This window comes from Rutidosis leptorrhynchoides, chromosome 6 (assembly GCF_046630445.1).
Source record: "Rutidosis leptorrhynchoides isolate AG116_Rl617_1_P2 chromosome 6, CSIRO_AGI_Rlap_v1, whole genome shotgun sequence".
In the NCBI taxonomy this organism is placed as follows: domain Eukaryota; kingdom Viridiplantae; phylum Streptophyta; class Magnoliopsida; order Asterales; family Asteraceae; genus Rutidosis; species Rutidosis leptorrhynchoides.
The window spans coordinates 34,808,491-34,828,808 of record NC_092338.1 but is presented as its reverse complement, the minus strand read 5'-3'; positions in this window follow the sequence as shown (position 1 = coordinate 34,828,808).

Sequence of the window (20,318 nt, the reverse complement as noted above, 5' to 3'; positions counted from 1 at the left end):
ATATTTTTTTCCATGATCATATTCTTATTACAAGTTTATATTCAAATTTATAGTTCTTACATTTTATGTTCATAATACAATTATTAACATTAAAGTTTACAACCCTTATGGAATTCATATTTATTTAACATGACTTTTAATCATTTTAACCTTCATGATTATCATCAAGGTTACTATCATAATAATAACAAATTTTTAATTTTTACATATGCATATATATATATATATATATATATATATATATATATATATATATACATATACATATATATATATATATATATATATACATATATATATATATATACATATATATATATATATATATATATATATATATATATATATATATATATATATATATACATATACATATAAACGTGACATGTATATATATGTATGTTTTAAAATCCATAAGCATTTTCATACTAATTTCATAGTTAAATCGTAGGCTTATTAATTATCCTGTTCATTATATTAAGTTCAAAGATCATATTAATATTTATATTTTGACCATCAATTTTACTTCAATTTTTAATATATTTATAACCATAATAACAATACTAATAATAATAATTATATAAGAAATAATAATTTTTAGCAAATATAATCATATTTATGATAATAATAATAGTAATATAATTAATATTAATGAGTAATAAGAATAATAATAATAATTAAATAAATATAGACTACCTCAAAATAAAAGGAATTCCAAACAGAAAAACAGCCCATTTGTGGATCGAACCCGCGACCTCTCGAACACCCAGCACACCCAAGACCATCGAACCGTTTCTGTTTATCTGATTAAAACCCAACCCGATTTATTATAACATATTTATTTTCTGTTATATTTGCTTCTTCTCCTTCATTCGCTAGTAAGCCGACCAGAGTAACTCCGATTATATCAGGGGTTCCAAGATTTGATTTAAAATGTTAAACTGAAACAAAACAACCCCATAATGATGATTTTAATTGGCAGGCTCGAAGAAAAAATAATAATTTTAGAACAGCAGTAGTAGCTGTATCCGTAAAAAAAAATATAAACTTAAATATGATTTTGAAATCTGGACATGTTTAGATGATGGTTATAAAATAAAAAGTGTTCTATATCATTCCTATAAACTATAGGAATCCTCAATTTAACTTAAATCTTAAGAACAAACTCGAATTTTATCGAAGAACAAATGTTGACTTTTTAAAACCCATTCTTTGACTTCGAAATTCGACTTCCACGTTAAAAATTGGATCTTGAAACTTCACAGATAGTTTTAGTGTGGAATTCCTAACATGATTGCGTTATTACATTTTTAAAATTCGTTCGAAATAGAAATATGATGAAAAAGTAACAAGAACAGAGGTAGTTTCTTGTTTTCGGTTTAATTCTGGAAATGTGGTGATGATTTAATGTGTTTGTGTGATTGAATGAATTATAATACGTGTAATAAATCCTAATTTACTGTGAAAAGAATTTGGATGTTGATGTCTAAAAGATTTTATCCTCTAGTCGATGGAAACAGAAGTAAAAAAAAATAAAAAATAAATAAATGGTAAAGTTGATTTGTACTCTGCGATTTTTGATATGGACAGATTCTTCAATCACTTGGACAATTTACACAGATATGACAGTGATATAAAACTGAATTTGTAATTATCTGTGTATATATATCTATTCCACAGCATCTTTATATATATATATATATATATATATATATATATATATATATATATATATATATATATATATATATATTCGAATTTATTTGTAAAGTTCATATATTTGTTAAATATTTGCATAAATATACATATGCATATAACTTATTAAGTCTTTATTTTATTACTTAATAATATGAATCTAATAATAAATCTGAAAATGTTATTATTAATTTTAAATAAGAATACTAATAATAATAATAATAATAATAGAAATAATAATATCACTAATACTAATAATAATAATAAATTGTATTATTTTCTAATAATAAATATAAATACTTTAATAATAATAATAATTATACACATTGATGTCCAATATTGATTTTAATAGTATAAATGAAACTAATAATAAGAATAATGGTAATAATAATAATGGTAATTATATATTTAAAAGTAATAATATTAATAACAATATTAATCATAATATCTAATGATATTTAAATTATAGCTAGATAATAATTTTAATCATTCTTATAGAAATATTTATGTTTTTAGTATTTATCTTGATAATCATACCTTAAATTTATTAGAATTTAATATTTAACATTTGTTAATATTACTATAATGATATTGATAATTATGAAAGTAGTAATAATATAATTTGTCATTACCATTGTATTTTTAACTTGGAGTTATATTTAATATATTTATTTTACAATTTATTACTTATGTAGTATTTACTAATTATGTATTATGTATAATTGAATATTTATACACTATATCTAAATTACATAATTATATATAGAAATCATACATTTTATATATAGATTCATTTTAATATCAGATTAACTATTCTTTATATTAATTTACATTTTTAATTTCAATTGATTAAAGTATAATCTATTAATTCAAAATTGTTATATATATATATATATACTACATATTTAATTACATACAATTGTTCGTGAATCGACAGGCATGGTCAACGGGTAATTGATTACATGAATATAGATTTCAAAACTTTCGAGACTCAACATTACAGATTTTGCTTATCGTGTCGGAAACATATAAAGATTAAAGTTTAAATTTGGTCGGAAATTCCCGGGTCATCACAAAAACCAAATCACACGACTCTCCTATGAGTCGACTAAAGCAGGTCTCTGAGAATTCTATCTCACAGGTAAGTATGTACAGTTTTTATTTTTTTATGTTATTTTTATTGCTTTTAACCTTTTGATAATAAAGGCTGAATCGTTCGCTATAAAGTGTTAAATTGATATTCAATAAAATTAGGTATGCGAAACCGAAATTATTGATATCATACAAAAATTTATTACATCACTGTGAAATTTACCGTTTATTCTTAAGGCATAAATATCTTTAATCAATCAATCCAAAATATTTCAGAAATTCGTCAGGAGTAAAACTAGGTAATATAGCCGAAATTACTTTACCCAAAAGAGGGGCGTATATTTTTGTTAATATTTGATTAATTAAAGTGGGATAAAAGACCAAAAAGTTTTTAATTTTAATTTTTACCTTGTTTTTATATTAATATTAAATTAATATTGCAAATTTTTAAAATCAATATATTTAAGTTTGTAAATATTTAAAAAAAAACTAATATTTTTAATATAAGTTTGTAAAACTAAAATATATAAATATTAATGATATTAATATGAATTTTTAATTTTATGCATTTTAAATTTAAGTTTGGTGTGAATTTAAAAACAAAATTTACTTTATTTCATTAAGTTAAAAATTTGATTTTTAAAATTTGTCGTAAGTTGAAGATTAGGTCGTTGAACCGAAATTACTTTACCCAAGGGAGGAACGAGAAATTTTATTATCATTATTTTTAATCTCATTGATCTTAAGTATGCAAAAACATTAAAAAAAAAAAGCCAAAAATCTTTGTTTTTAAAACAATGCTTACAAATGACAAATTTTAAAATTTTGTCGAGAGACGAACTAGGACAACGATCCGAAACGCACTCAATATAAAAGGAAACAAAATTTTAAATTTATTTCATTTTGTTTTTATAAGTCAAAGGTTTTAAGTTAAAAAAAAAAATACCTGGACCCCATGCGATCGCATTGGATTTGCAAGGGGGATCCATGCGATCGCATGGAGGTAAAAAACTGGTCAGGAACAAAAGGCCATCGACTGGTCTCTGTCTTCATACACCCACACACTCAAACACGAACACACACACAAAACACTCTCTAAAATCATCATTTTTTCACCAAAATCATCGAAATTTGTCACTATAATTAGCTATAATCATGCCTTTCTTCAGATGGGGAAGCAAAAAGGTAAAAATTTCACCCCTAAACTCTTAAATTTCTCAGTTTTAGTGATAATTATCACTATTTTATGTAATTTAACTTTGTTAATTTCTAGTATAATTAGAGTTAAATTGTTAGTATATTATGCATGTATAACCTAGATTGATGCTATTTGTCATGAATTGAAGCCAAAAACTTCAAAATTTTTAGAAATCCAGGGTTTGTGTTCTTGAGCAATTTGGGGCTTTTTGATATAAACAGGTTATGGATGATTTTTGTTATGAATTAGTGCTAAAGTAAGTAGTGTAACATGTTTAGGTAGCTAAATGATCCAAACATTGATCCTAAACATGATTTTTGAGAATTAAAGTAGACTTTTTAAGTCTAAAATTCATGAACTTGATTAATTTGATATAAATGCCATTTGAAACTTGTTTAATTGCTAGTAATGATTATTTGACATGTTATTTGAGATAAAAGCTTATGAACTTTGTAAACATTTTCATATATGATTATTTGAAAATGTGTAGAATTGATAAAAATATGAAAATGAGTATAAGTTTAATATGGATTAAACATGTTATTATAATTGTTTTAGTTTGTTATTTTGCTAACACTAATGCATATTTGGATGCACAAATTTTGTGTTTAATGTGTTTTGCAGAGAAATACAGATACGGATGGTGCATCATCGTCTAGGCAACCTGATCCGGAACCACAGCCAGAGATGCAATATCACGAACCGGAACAACAACCTGGACAACAATAATATTATGATCAACACGTACCATACTATGAACCCGAACCACAATTTTTTATTACCTACGTAGTATTTCCCGTTCACCATATAATAGAACACCCAACAATTCATGAAGAACAGTTGCATCCCAATTTAAGAATTGATAGAAGTTGGAGAGATTACCCGACGTACCAAAGTAACAAATTTAAGCTTTGGACCAAAAATGTAGAAGTACCAAGGGTAATAGATTGGGAGCCTTTGGAAAGGGTCCACCTAGCTAACCCAGTTAGGCAGCATCTAATCCAAAGGTATGGCAGCTCTTCTTTTACTGATTAGGAACGTTTATTTACCACTGGTAGGCCTGTATATAAAGAGTGGTGTGTTGAGCTAATGAGTACTATAGCTTTTAATAAGGATGTAGATAGGTTAGACGATAAGAGTTTTCTTAGATTTTTTACTTGGCCGTAGGATGTACAGGATGTCCATGCTGGACATGGCCAGGGCTTTACAGATTTACACTCCCGCTGAATTACTATCACCTGATTGTACAAATTTGATTTATCATGGTGAGCGGGTAGATAGAAATTTTGGCGCTAACGCCATCTGGAGGCGTATGTCAAATTATAATGTTTTTACGCGGGGAGGAAGACACTCTTATTTAGATATTAATAAAGCCGAGCTTCGTATAATACATAGATTATTAGCAAACTCGATTCCACAAAGAGGTAACAACAAGGAGAAAATGACCTTACACAATTTATTTTACCTTAAGTGCATTCGAGACACTAGAGGCTTTGTTAATATCCCCTACTGTGTTGGTTTTTATCTGTCTAAAATGGTGGAAGGTATACATGAAGGGGGAATAATAGGAGGAGGTATTTTTGTTACTCTCATTAGAGAGTATTTATGTGTAGATAGGGATCAAGGGAGTCCGATGATGGTATGTAGGGAACAAGACGAGACTTTAGGTTTGCAAGTCTATCAAGGTGCAAAGGTATTGACTAGGAGACACAATCAGGCAGTACAATATCAGGGCCGCTATCTACAGGTAGAGAGGGGTTTGGATGAGGAGATGGAGGAAGCGGATGACATTAGGGATGTCATTAGGGATAGTGCTACTGATGTTTTCCAGCGTATAGATGAGGTAGAAATGACTAATGAGGATAGGCATCGTCGGTATGAGCAGTGGCAAGCCGCGAATGAGTATGAGACTTCCAGGCGATGCCAACACGATAGCTGGCAAGTTCATCAGAACCAAATCATGAGCCAGCTATCATATCAGGTACCAAATAACTACATCCCGACTCGGCCTGCTTACTATCCACCGCATCAGCCCGACATGCGACCACCCTATGACCAATACGACCCCAATCAAGCATACCAGAACACCTATCACCAACCATGGAACCCAAATGATGATATGAACTGGAACCCCTATCTAAATCAATAGTGTTCCATTGGTGATGTCTTCTCTTTTATTATTTTTATCTATTTATGCTAAACATTTAACATTTTGATACTTTAATGTAATGTTTAATGTTTTTGTTATTTTGTACTAATATTTCATTTTTGTAATTTGAAAGTGGGATATTAAGTCCCATTTCAAATTACCATGCATGTTTATATTTGTATTGTATGTATTTTATCTCATGTACACAACAGGGTAAAACAGCGCATTTTCAAAGACTGCCATTAAGTTCAGCAAAAGCTATTAATTTTGACGACAAAACGAAAAACAAGCGTGATGTAACAACAGACGGAATGAACAAATGATGTGCACCATTTATCATTCAACACAAACAACAATATGTTTGGAAACTTTGGTAAAATTTAATCATTTTTCTACGCTAATCACCCTCAATAATTTAAATTGCTACTGATTTCTTGCAAATGAGGGCATTACAAGATCTTAAGTGTGGGAAGGGGTTAAATTCGTTCGGATTTTTAATTTTTTTTTTTAATTTAAACACTTGGTTACCATTAAAAAGATTAGTAACACAGTAGTTGTATTAGAATCTAGTGCTCTCTGATAATAAAGAATAGCCCTAGTCTTATATACTGACTACACACTTCTAGTAAAATTTTTAATTTTTTTTCTTCAAATAAATGAATTCAAAATCATGTTTATACATATTTATGAACAATAAAACTAGGTGTTAATACCAAAATTATTGTTACCTCGGAAATGACATAAATTGAAAAACAACCCAAAATGCTTGAATTCATTTAAAATGGAATAGAGGAGAATAAAAAGGCAAAGAAAGGAAAATAAAAGCCAAGTGTGGGAAAAATTTACCAAGTTATTTAGAACATATATCACATATTTTTGTACAAATAATTGAAGATACTTTTGTTTTGGACGATTTTAATCAAGTTTTACCCAGTTTATTTTAATAGAATTTAAAAGGAAGTAAAGTCTTCCGAGAAAAAGACACGCGCTTCTTGATTTAGGTCAGGAAGTTGTCGTCCAGACCAGTTGTAGAGTCTACGAAAAACCTTGAAAAGTTTTCTCGAAAATCAGCTGGAAATCCACGGACCTCAGCATCAAAAAGGGTCGCCAAGTGGTCAGACTTATCCTAACCATGAGAGGATCTGTCTCGTAAAATGGTGGGGCACCGTGCAAATTAGCTTATAAGACTAATGAATCAGATCTCCAGAAAGGATAATCTCCTTAAAGATTAAAAAATCAGCATTTAAGCCTGATATTACTCAATCCTTGAGATTGACCTTAAAGATTGAGAATTACTAACTCATGGAATTTAATGATATCTAAACTCGAGCTTGAACGATAAAATATTTTGATCAAATTACAAACCGATTTGTTTTCTGAAAACCCTATTTTCAATGCGTTCATTACCATTGAACGTAAAATCCTAAGAATTCACCGGAATTCATTAGGTCACCTGAACCAAATCGGGTGTCAACCGTAAGAACGGTGGTTGCATAGCATGGTCGAAGACAGGACCTTGTGCCAGACTGAAAAACTATAGGGTGATCTTTACTATTGCTCCTACAAAGGATAGTAATTGCATCCGACACGTTTTTGACCATAATCATCTGCATGTCACGGGACATTGCCTCAACAGTTGCTTGTTCAACGCTTTCCTTTACAACCGGACGGTAGTTTACCGAATGGTAATATACAGAGCAAGTATAATGGACATGTTGCTTTCCTAATACAAGGTTAGCAAGTGGGTGACACAAAACCATAAGTTTTGAGCTAAAATTTTCAAATCTGAAACCCACCAAACTCACAAAAACATTTTGCAAACACCGGTGAAGGGTTATTCCAGAAAACTTATCTAGGGTAAAAGCTAGATGAAATTTTCAAAAGATCAAATGTTTTCATAAAGATCCAATTTCCTAAAGGATCTAAATTTTTATAATCATGTGGGACTGTAAACCACATCGTTACTATCATTATTTATATCACCGTATAGAAATCACTGATGTACAAAGTGTGAAGAATAAAGAAGTGATTCTAGTAAAGCTATATTCAAGTTCTATATTGCTTGAGGACAAACAACGCTCAAGTGTGGGAATATTTGATAATGCTAAAAACGAACATATATTTCATAGCATTATCCTTCAAGAAAGACAAGCTTTTAGTTGCAATTGTTCTATTTACAAGTGATATTCGTTTGAATAATAAAAGGTCAAGACAAAAGACAGATTCGACGATTCGAAGACGCAAACAACCGAAAAGCTAAAAAGTACAAAGTACAATCCAAGTGGTTCAATTGATTGATGAGAAACGTCTAAAAGTTACAAGAGTACGAGTCGCGAAACGCAAAGTACAAGATATTAAATCATACGAAAGGACGTTCGGAAATCCGAAACTGGGACATGAACCAACTATCAACGCGCAACTCAACGGAGCTAAAATTACAAGTCAACGATGCACAAGAATATAATATAATATATATAAAATTATATATATTATATTATATATTATTATAAACTCAGCAGCCAACATTTTTGTTGCTTGGTGAGCTGGAAAAGCAGGCCATGCGATCGCATGGCCAGGAAGGTTTAAAACTATGCGATCCCATGGCTTCAAGTGTCAGGCCACATCTATAAATTGCAGCGTATTTCGAACGAATTTTACACAACTTTTTCTAATCTATCATCATACTCTCAATATATATATTTATATTTATATTTATATTTTAATTTTAATTTTAAGTTAATAATAATAAGGTTATAGTGGCGAATGTTTTAAGTTTGTAAGTCGAAATTCTGTCAGTGTAACACTACGCGATTAATACTCATTGTAAGTTATGTTTAACCTTTTTAAATTAATGTCTCGTAGCTAAGTTATTATTATGCTTATTTAAGCCGAAGTAATCGTGATATTGGGCTAAATATTAAAGATGGGGTAATTGGGCTTTGTACCATAATTCGGGTTTGGATAAAAGAACGACACTTGTGCAAATTAGACTATGGGCTATTAATGGGCTTTATATTAACTAAACGATACCTCGTTAATTTAATATAAAGGTTACAATTTGACGTATCTATATATAACCACATAAGCTTAATCGGGTACGGTGGGCGGGATATTTATAAATATAAATTATTGTTCATTTGACTGGACACGGGGATGGATTAATAGTTAATGGACTTATTAAAACAGGGCTGGATTACATTCAAGGGTAATTGGTGTAATTGTTAACAAAGTAGTAAAACCTTGGATTACACGCAGTCGATAACCTGGTGTATTCATTAAACAAAGTATTAAGACCTTGTTATAGTTCGAATCCCCAATTAGTTGGAACATTTGACTTCGGAAATAAGGTTAATTTGACGAAGATCCTCGCACTTTATAATTATGACCGATGGACTATTATGGACCAAACCGTATGGACATATTGAATAATCCAGGACAAAGGACAATTAACCCATGGTAATAAATTAAAATCAACACGTCGAACATCATGATTACGGAAGTTTAAATAAGCATAATTCCTTTATTTTATATCTTATCGCACTTTTAATTATCATACTTTTTAATTATCGCAATTTTACTTATCGTCATTTTATTTATCGCACTTTAAATTATCGCACTTTTATTATCGTTATTTACTTTACGCTTTAAATTAAGTTATATTTATTTTTAATATTTTACATTAGGTTTTAATTGTGACTTAACACATAAAATCGACAAACCGGTCATTAAACGGTAAAATCCCCTTTTATAATAATAATAATATTACTTATATATATATATATATATATATATATATATATATATATATATATATATATATATATATATATATATATATATATATATATATATATATATATATAAATATAGTTTTAAAAATATAGTGTTAAACTTGGCTAGCTCCCTGCGGAACGAACCAGACTTACTAAAAACTACACTATTGTACGATTAGGTACACTGCCTATAAGTGTTGTAACAAGGTTTAGGTATATCCACTCTATAAATAAATAAATAACTTGTGTAAAATTATATCGTATTTGATAGTAGTTCGTAGTAAAAATATAACTATTTCGTATACACCTCGCATAACATCAGTGTTATAGACTTGCTGTTATGGACCTGCTGTGTTAGATTTCCGCTGCATTACTTAGAGATGTCTCAATCATGGAACTGTTATCTTGCATTCGTAACTTATGTTATTTTCAAATAATGACTTTGTAACGACCTTTGTGTCACGTTATCTTTTGTAAACGCTATCTTTTTATGAATGCAAAACAGGTTTTCAAATAGCATGTAGTATTTAACCGTGTAAAGATCCTGTTGTTGACGAATCGTACACGATGGTTTTGTACAGGGCGTCACATTTGGTATCAGAGCATTGGTTGTAGGGAATTAGGTTGCATTAGTGAGTCTAGACCAGGCCGAGTAGGATTCACTAATAGGACTAAACTACAACTTGCTCGTTTACTTGTTTCTGCGGACTGCTGCATGCTACTGTACTATATTATTGAATGTTACTGCTTACTACAACTGCATGCTATTGATTACTTTTACTGCTATGTGAACTTGTTGTAAGCTATTGCTTATTCTCACTATCGCATGCTACTATATGCTTTTGATTGCATGTTACTTCTGCTTAATACTGTTAATATTGCCATACTATGTAATGTTGTAGACGACCTAGGCTGCTGTAGTTATTATGCCTGATTACGTACTCGCTACACGTCTGCTACTCGCTGTACCGACTTGGATAATTTATCTTTCCTAGTTCAGATGTTTTTCTGAACCCATTCCCGCTCGTCTAACCCTAAGGATTAGTATTGTAATCCACCTGTTACTACCGTTCCACTGTTCCAGAGATCGAAACACTACTTCACGCAATCTAGGAGGAGTACCCCTCGAAATACATGCCCACTAAGGTTGATCCTCAGAGAAGGAGATATGCGAGGACTTGTCGGAGTAACTGCACCCCGAGCTCACCCTAATTAGTCACGTACAACGTATGAACATTAGAAGGATGTTCAGTTTCTGCAAGATGACTCGTATCCCGTACACTTTCATGACCGTCACTTATCTCTCTCATTCTACACCACTACTCGACGATCTAACGACACTTCTGGACTTAGGTCCCTAACACTCATAGGCATTGGAGAAGTCAGGAAGGCATATCCTTTCACAAGGTCATAGTGTTTTCCACAGATGCTCAGCCATACCCAAAGACTTAGGAGTCGCCTCAAGACATATTGTATTACTACTTGTTACACGTACAACTAGACACGAGACCCAGATTGAATTTCTAGAAAGAAACCTAACGACATTACCTGAACCCAAACATTTTAAAGAAATTTCGGGACATTTAGGCATTGATGCATGACCTACGAAACCTACGCACCCACACCGAGAAACTGTGAGGTTAATTATGTAGAATTTGTTTTGGGATAGCATAGATAAAGCACCGTTAGGAGAAATTGAGTAGAACTGGAAGTGATCACGTTACATTGACCATATGGAGTGATGTTGGAATGAACGTACGATTTAGTACAATATAATGACGCCAGGCCAGCGTGATTATATTAAAGTAAATCATGCAGAAGTTCCAATGTTACTATATAAGGAATATGAAGCGATTCAAAGAAAAATTTTGGTAGGAACTACTCGAGTATACGCATTATGGTCTGTTAGAGGTAGGGAAAGAATGACCACTTAGCCCAGATACTGTACAAGGAAGGCCTTGATTGCAGAATTGATAACTCGAAATTTTTTTATAGATATAGACACCCGAGACACTTAAGGAAAAGTTCTCAAATAGGGAAAAACTTTGGACATACTTGCGGTAGAGCAATCGTTATCTCAGATATGGAGACTCGCATGGATCCGGATTTTAGTTAGGGCACGTTTCGTCACAACGTTTTATTGTCTCGGAGTTGTTTAATACTAGAGCGATAGAAAGCTTATATCTAAGAACCTTAGTATTATGACTAATAAGCCATTAACAACCATGAGAGTTAAGTATTCTACAGGACAAGCTAATGGTAAGCTGGCAGAGATAGAGGAATAATTTAAGGTAGTACCTTAAAATTAACAGGTGGGTCATTTGGAGATGACCTCATGTCAACAAAACTTGAAAGTTTTAAAGTAGTAGTTGGAAAGGATTAGTTACCTACGCACAAGCCGATGTTATTTGAGAAGATTGATAGAATTTTTCAACGCAGTATTTGGTTGGAATGAACCTTAAGATTAACCTAACACCCATCAAGTTAGGAAGCTTTGATGAAATAGTTGGAACGGACTGGCTTTCAAGGATGAAAGCGAAAGTTATTTATAGTGAGAAGATTATTCATATACCTCACGAGAATGGTGAGCTATTACGGGGAGAGTAGTAGCCCGAAGATGAACCTTATTAGTTGCATGACAACAACCCGAAATTCCACAATGGAAATGGGAAGGAATAACAATGGATTTCATCACGAAGCTACCGAAAACGGTAAGACGGTTAGAACAATATCTGGGTTATTATTGACCATCTCACCAAATCTGCTCACTTTTTAGCCACGAAGGAAACCGATACAATGGATAAACTTGCACAACGATACATAAAGGAAATTGTATCCCGTCACTTCAGCAAATCAAATTCTATATTAAAGACTACCCAAGAATCTTATTTGGTACTCATCCTTACGCGACTCTGAATCCTAACTTATTCCAAGAGAATTCTTAATCGATGATAATCACACCATCACCCTTCTTACGTCGATATTAGTCATACCAGTTCGGAATTTCCAATATCAATGGGTAGTTAATACCCATCCTCATGCTCTCCCTTTCGTATCTCACTTATAAGCCACAACTTCACACTTAAGCATTTTTGGTCGAAGGACTTATGCCCTACTAATAGTCATCAATCACATTTAAATTCAATGGTTTTTATTACCTTAAGGATCACCCGAAAGTTTCAAAATCTTTTACTCAATCCTCATCAATCTTTTTTCAACTTGTAACCCCCGAAATATGAAAATTTTGTTTACCAAAATTTTACTTACACTATTTTAATGTGCGATCCTCTCAAAGCTTAATAAAAATAAATTTATTTTATTTGCCATTCGTGCAAATTTTTGAAATCGTATACGTTATATAAAATAAAGTAAATAATTACTTCTTTTTGACTAATACATATGAAATTTTACTTTCACTTTTACAAATCAAATCTTTTATTCAAAAGATATCTTACTTTGAATGGTACAAGTTGTACATAACCCCAGTTTACTAAGAACTTCGTTTCTTTTCTTACGTTGTCACCTTAAACGATTTCTATAAAATTTTCGTTGCTTATTATATAAAATTTTCCGTTGCTTATTCGTATCCAAGTCATCATGAAGACTGACAACTGTCGAAATTGAGAAATTCATGTTTATATGTATGTGATGAAGGCACTTACTACCACGTCATGCAGAGCCTTCGGGCATCCACTAACACTTAAACCATTCAAAATTATTGCATTACCCCAGAGATCTTATTTGCCACACCTGTTGGAGCGATGCTCTTTCTTACATAACTCTAAGTCCTGACCTATTCCAAGGGATTCTCATCTAGCAGTATTAACCCCGTTAGTATTCCGAATTTAATATTAGCCATAACCTGTTTGGCATTTTGCAAAGTCAAGAAGCGATTAACTTTTCATCCTCATGCTATATCCTTCATACCTCACTTTTTAGCAACGGCTTCGCACGAGAACATTTTTGCCCAAAGACTTGTGTCCTGATAATTATCAAAACTACATTTATTCATTAGTTTTCATTACCTAGTAACATGTCACCTGATGATTCAAAGATTTTTCACTCAATCTTTTTCAACTCGTAACCTCTGGAATACGAAAAACTATGTTTATCAAAATTTTTACACGTTTATTTGTGCGGTCCTCACGAGATTTATGGACAAATGAAAGTACTAAAAGCTTTTATGTCACTTATGCGATTTATAAAATCATATATGTATAAATTTATCCTTACTTATTTTGATTAGTACATACTAGGTTATACCTTCAAATTATTTAAAAATCGCTCCTTTATTGAGTTGTTTAACTTAAGACAAATAGTTTTGTGCAAAATGGTATACGTTGTACATACTTCTAAATCTACTAGGAACTTCGTTTCGTTTATGTTGTCACATCAAACGTTTAATTTTTTTTCAAAACTTCCATGGTTGATTTCATTAAGGGTTTTTGTATTAGTCTACACCATGTATGGATCACACTTTTTCTCGCCCTCCGTTAGGGATGAAACTTACTATTAAGATCTTTGTTAAAAACTCTTGAGCCACTTTGGATGACAATTTTATAAAATTTGTTGGGAAGTCTTTGACCTCATAGAATATTCCTTTTAAGGTTAGATTTGGCAAAAACGTGGGGCGATAAATCAGTCTTCTGAGGTACACACAATGATCACCCTATCGAAGAAAAGGCACTAGGCGGGTTTTTACTCTCAATGTTTCATGACTAATCGCAACACCCTCGTAAACATCATCTCTATGAATCAGTATATTGAGGTACAAGAAATCACTTTTGGGATTATTTTCACTCGGAGTAAACCATTCTCTATGACCAAGAGTGTAGTGACCCGAACTTTTCCATGTTTATATATATATTAAATGAAATTGTTATTTACATGATTAAGTGTTTCCAACATGTTAAGCAATCAAACTTGTTAAGACTTGATTAATTGAAATATGTTTCATATAGACAATTGACCACCCAAGTTGACCGGTGATTCACGAACGTTAAAACTTGTAAAAACTATATGATGACATATATATGGATATATATATAGTTAACATGATACTATGATAAGTAAACATATCATTAAGTATATTAACAATGAACTACATATGTAAAAACAAGACTACTAACTTAATGATTTTTAAACGAGACATATATGTAACGATTATCGTTGTAAAGACATTTAATGTATATATATCATATTAAGAGATATTCATACATGATAATATCATGATAATATAATAATTTAAAATCTCATTTGATATTATAAACATTGGGTTAACAACATTTAACAAGATCGTTAACCTAAAGGTTTCAAAACAACACTTACATGTAACGACTAACGATGACTTAACGACTCAGTTAAAATGTATATACATGTAGTGTTTTAATATGTATTTATACACTTTTGAAAGACTTCAATACACTTATCAAAATACTTCTACTTAACAAAAATGCTTACAATTACATCCTCGTTCAGTTTCATCAACAATTCTACTCGTATGCACCCGTATTCGTACTCGTACAATACACAGCTTTTAGATGTATGTACTATTGGTATATACACTCCAATGATCAGCTCTTAGCAGTCCATGTGAGTCACCTAACACATGTGGGAACCATCATTTGGCAACTAGCATGAAATATCTCATAAAATTATAAAAATATGAGTAATCATTCATAACTTATTTACATGAAAACAAAATTACATATCCTTTATATCTAATCCATACACCAACGACCAAAAACACCTACAAACACTTTCATTCTTCAATTTTCTTCATCTAATTGATCTATCTCAAGTTCTATCTTCAAGTTCTAAGTGTTCTTCATATATTCTACAAGTTCTAGTTACATAAAATCAAGAATACTTTCAAGTTTGCTAGCTCACTTCCAATCTTGTAAGGTGATCATCCAACCTCAAGAAATCTTTGTTTCTTACAGTAGGTTATCATTCTAATACAAGGTAATAATCATATTCAAACTTTGGTTCAATTTCTATAACTATAACAATCTTATTTCAAGTGATGATCTTACTTGAACTTGTTTTCGTGTCATGATTCTGCTTCAAGAACTTCGAGCCATCGAAGAATCCGTTGAAGCTAGATCCATTTTTATCTTTTCCAGTAGGTTTATCCAAGGAACTTAAGGTAGTAATGATGTTCATAACATCATTCGATTCATACATATAAAGCTATCTTATTCGAAGGTTTAAACTTGTAATCACTAGAACATAGTTTAGTTAATTCTAAACTTGTTCACAAACAAAAGTTAATCCTTCTAACTTGACTTTTAAAATCAACTAAACACATGTTCTATATCTATATGATATGCTAACTTAATGATTTAAAACCTGGAAACACGAAAAACACCGTAAAACCGGATTTACGCCGTCGTAGTAACACCGCGGGCTGTTTTGGGTTAGTTAATTAAAAACTATTATAAACTTTGATTTAAAAGTTGTTATTCTGTGAAAATGATTTTTATTATGAACATGAAACTATATCCAAAAATTATGGTTAAACTCAAAGTGGAAGTATGTTTTCTAAAATGGTCATCTAGACGTCGTTCTTTCGACTGAAATGACTACCTTTACAAAAACGACTTGTAACTTATTTTTTTGACTATAAACCTATACTTTTTCTATTTAGATTCATAAAATAGAGTTCAATATAAAACCATAGCAATTTGATTCACTCAAAACGGATTTAAAATGAAGAAGTTATGGGTAAAACAAGATTGGATAATTTTTCTCATTTTAGCTACGTGAAAATTGGTAACAAATCTATTCCAACCATAACTTAATCAACTTGTATTGTATATTATGTAATCTTGAGATACCATAGACACGTATACAATGTTTCGACCTATCATGTCGACACATCTATATATATTTCAGAACAACCATAGACACTCTATATGTGAATGTTGGAGTTAGCTATACAGGGTTGAGGTTGATTCCAAAATATATATAGTTTGAGTTGTGATCAATACTGAGATACGTATACACTGGGTCGTGGATTGATTCAAGATAATATTTATCGATTTATTTCTATACATCTAACTGTGGACAACTAGTTGTAGGTTACTAACGAGGACAGCTGACTTAATAAACTTAAAACATCAAAATATATTAAAAGTGTTTTAAATATATTTTGAACATACTTTGATATATATGTATATATTGTTATAGGTTCGTGAATCAACCAGTGGCCAAGTCTTACTTCCCGACGAAGTAAAAATCTGTGAAAGTGAGTTATAGTCCCACTTTTAAAATCTAATATTTTTGGGATGAGAATACATGCAGGTTTTATAAATGATTTACAAAATAGACACAAGTACGTGAAACTACATTCAATGGTTGAATTATTGAAATCGAATATGCCCCTTTTTATTAAGTCTGGTAATCTAAGAATTAGGGAACAGACACCCTAATTGATGCGAATCCTAAAGATAGATCTATTGGGCCTAACAAACCCCATCCAAAGTACCGGATGCTTTAGTACTTCGAAATTTATATCATATCCGAAGGGTGTCCCGGAATGATGGGGATATTCTTATATATGCATCTTGTTAATGTCGGTTACCAGGTGTTCACCATATGAATGATTTTTATCTCTATGTATGGGATGTGTATTGAAATATGAAATCTTGTGGTCTATTACTATGATTTGATATATATAGGTTAAACCTATAACTCACCAACATTTTTTGTTGACGTTTTAAGCATGTTTATTCTCAGGTGATTATTAAGAGCTTCCGCTGTCGCATACTTAAATAAGGACGAGATTTGGAGTCCATGCTTGTATGATATTGTGTAAAAACTGCATTCAAGAAACTTATTTTGTTGTAACATATTTGTATTGTAAACCATTATGTAATGGTCGTGTGTAAACAGGATATTTTAGATTATCATTATTTGATAATCTAAGTAAAGCTTTTTAAACCTTTATTGATGAAATAAAGGTTATGGTTTGTTTTAAAATGAATGCAGTCTTTGAAAAACGTCTCATATAGAGGTCAAAACCTCGCAACGAAATCAATTAATATGGAACGTTTTTAATCAATAAGAACGGGACATTTCAGTTGGTATCCGAGCGTTGGTCTTAGAGAACCCGAATTTTGCATTAGTGTGTCTTATCGAGTTTGTTAGGATGCATTAGTGAGTCTGGACTTCGACCGTGTTTACTTGAAAAATGATTGCTTAACAAATTTTGTTGGAAACTATATATTTTTAACATGTGAATATTATGTGATATATTAATCTCTTAACGTGTTAGATATTATGTGATAGATGTCTACCTCTAGAACAAGTCCCATTGACTTACCTAATAATAATGAAGAGTCAAATGTAAATTGGAATGATTCGTGGACTGATTCACAAGTTCCCGAAGAGGAACCAGAAGAAGAGTCGGAATCGGAAGAAGAATCAGAACCGGAAGAAGAGGAACCGGAGGAGGAAATAGAACCGTTGGGGGAAATAATAAAACGGTTAAGTAAAAGAAAATCCTCAACCAACCGACCAAGGTTAATTATGGTCAATGGTGTTTCCGCCAAGGAAGCAAAATATTGGGAGGATTACCAATTCTCCGATGAATCGGATTCCGACGAGAATTCCGATGATGTTATAGAAATTACCCCAACTGAATTTAAAAAGGCAAAAGAAAATAATAAGGGAAAGGGCATAAAAATAGAGAAATCTAATTCCAACCCCGATGAACTTTATATGTATCGTCAACCCCCGAAGTCCTTAAGTTGTAACAATGACCCAGGAACCTCTAAACCACCAGGTTTTTCTAAACCGTTGTGGAAAATAACAGCTAGTATTAGGGGAACATCATATATCCCTAGAAACTTGGAAAAACGAACCAAAACCGAAGAAGAAGAAACAAGCGAGTCGGAATAAGATAGTTGTATTCGTGTGGTGTAATATAAGTAATATAGTGTGCTTATGCTTTATGATATATGTAAAAATTGCTTGTATTAATAAGTATTTTTTTTTATGAATCTAACTCTTGTCTATTTTACAGTATAAAAACACAAAATGGATAAACAACCCAATATTTTAAGAGACCTACCCGGAGACATGATTGATGAAATCTTGTCTAGAGTCGGTCAGAATTCTTCGACACAACTATTTAAGGCGAGATCAGTTTGTAAGACATTCGAAGAACGTTCCAAGAATGCCTTGGTTTATAAAAGGCTTTCGTTCGAAAGATGGGGGATATCACATTGGGAAATCCATATGTTACGATGTGTTTACTTTGACGCATATATTGCGGGGAACCCAAATGCTATTTTACGCAATGGGTTAAGAAATTATTTTGACTCAATATATCCGAATATTGGACTTCGTGATTTAGAAAAAGCGGCTAACATGCAACATAAAGAAGCATGTTATGCTTACGGATTAGTAATGTTCGCTTCTCACCAAAGTGAGAACAAGAACATCGGGCTACAACTATTAAACAAAACATTCCCACAAGTGACGGAGTCGGTAATTGGGGTAAGAAATGAGGTTTTTAGATTGTTACGGGACTGTTGGACATTACGTAACCCTCGTCCCTTTAACGACATTACAACACGCTGTCTTATCAACGGCCATAATGGTTATGTTCCACAAGACCAAGGATGGGAAGTAGTCCTAGTAAAACCAGAATGCATGACTTGTTTCTGGACGTATGAATTACGTGTCTTTATTGCCTTTGCTGAACGACTTGTGTACTAGCTAGAATTATCTTCACAACTATCTTGTATCAAAGTTATTGTGTGCTATATTTCATGCTTTATGTAAAATAAGCGGTATTGTAAGTTTGTAAAATATTGTATAAAAGTTTGAACGCGAAATATTATTATAATCAGTTTTTCATATAGAATTGTAGTAGTTGAATTGTATATTAGCTACTAAGTATGAACTTAACGGGTAGGTACTACCCGAATTTAAACTTATAAAACGCTAATATGAAGAAAAAGCTTTTATAAATGAGTTCATATTATGCTACGAAATACTATTAACTACTCTTAATATTCTGTATGATTAACTTGTTCCATTTGATAATTTTGAAGGAAATGTATGACGACTCCGTCAAAACACTTAACGGCTCCGTCACTTGGTCCCACAGCTTGATCGAAACTCTATATGAATTTAATAAAACAACCTTGCATTCTTTATTTAAAAATGATTTCCTATAAAGGAAATCTACTAAAATGTATAAGTTTATAAAAAGTATACAATAATACTTTAACCAAAAGTTGACCAAAATAAAGTCAACAAACAACCACTTTTTAATGTAACAAAATAGAATGCAAGTTAATGTTTAACAAAAGCTGCCATCATAAATATGCAGACTCTCTAAGCACAGCGGAAGCAATCAATCATGAACCTGAGAATAAAACATGCGAGTAACTGTCAA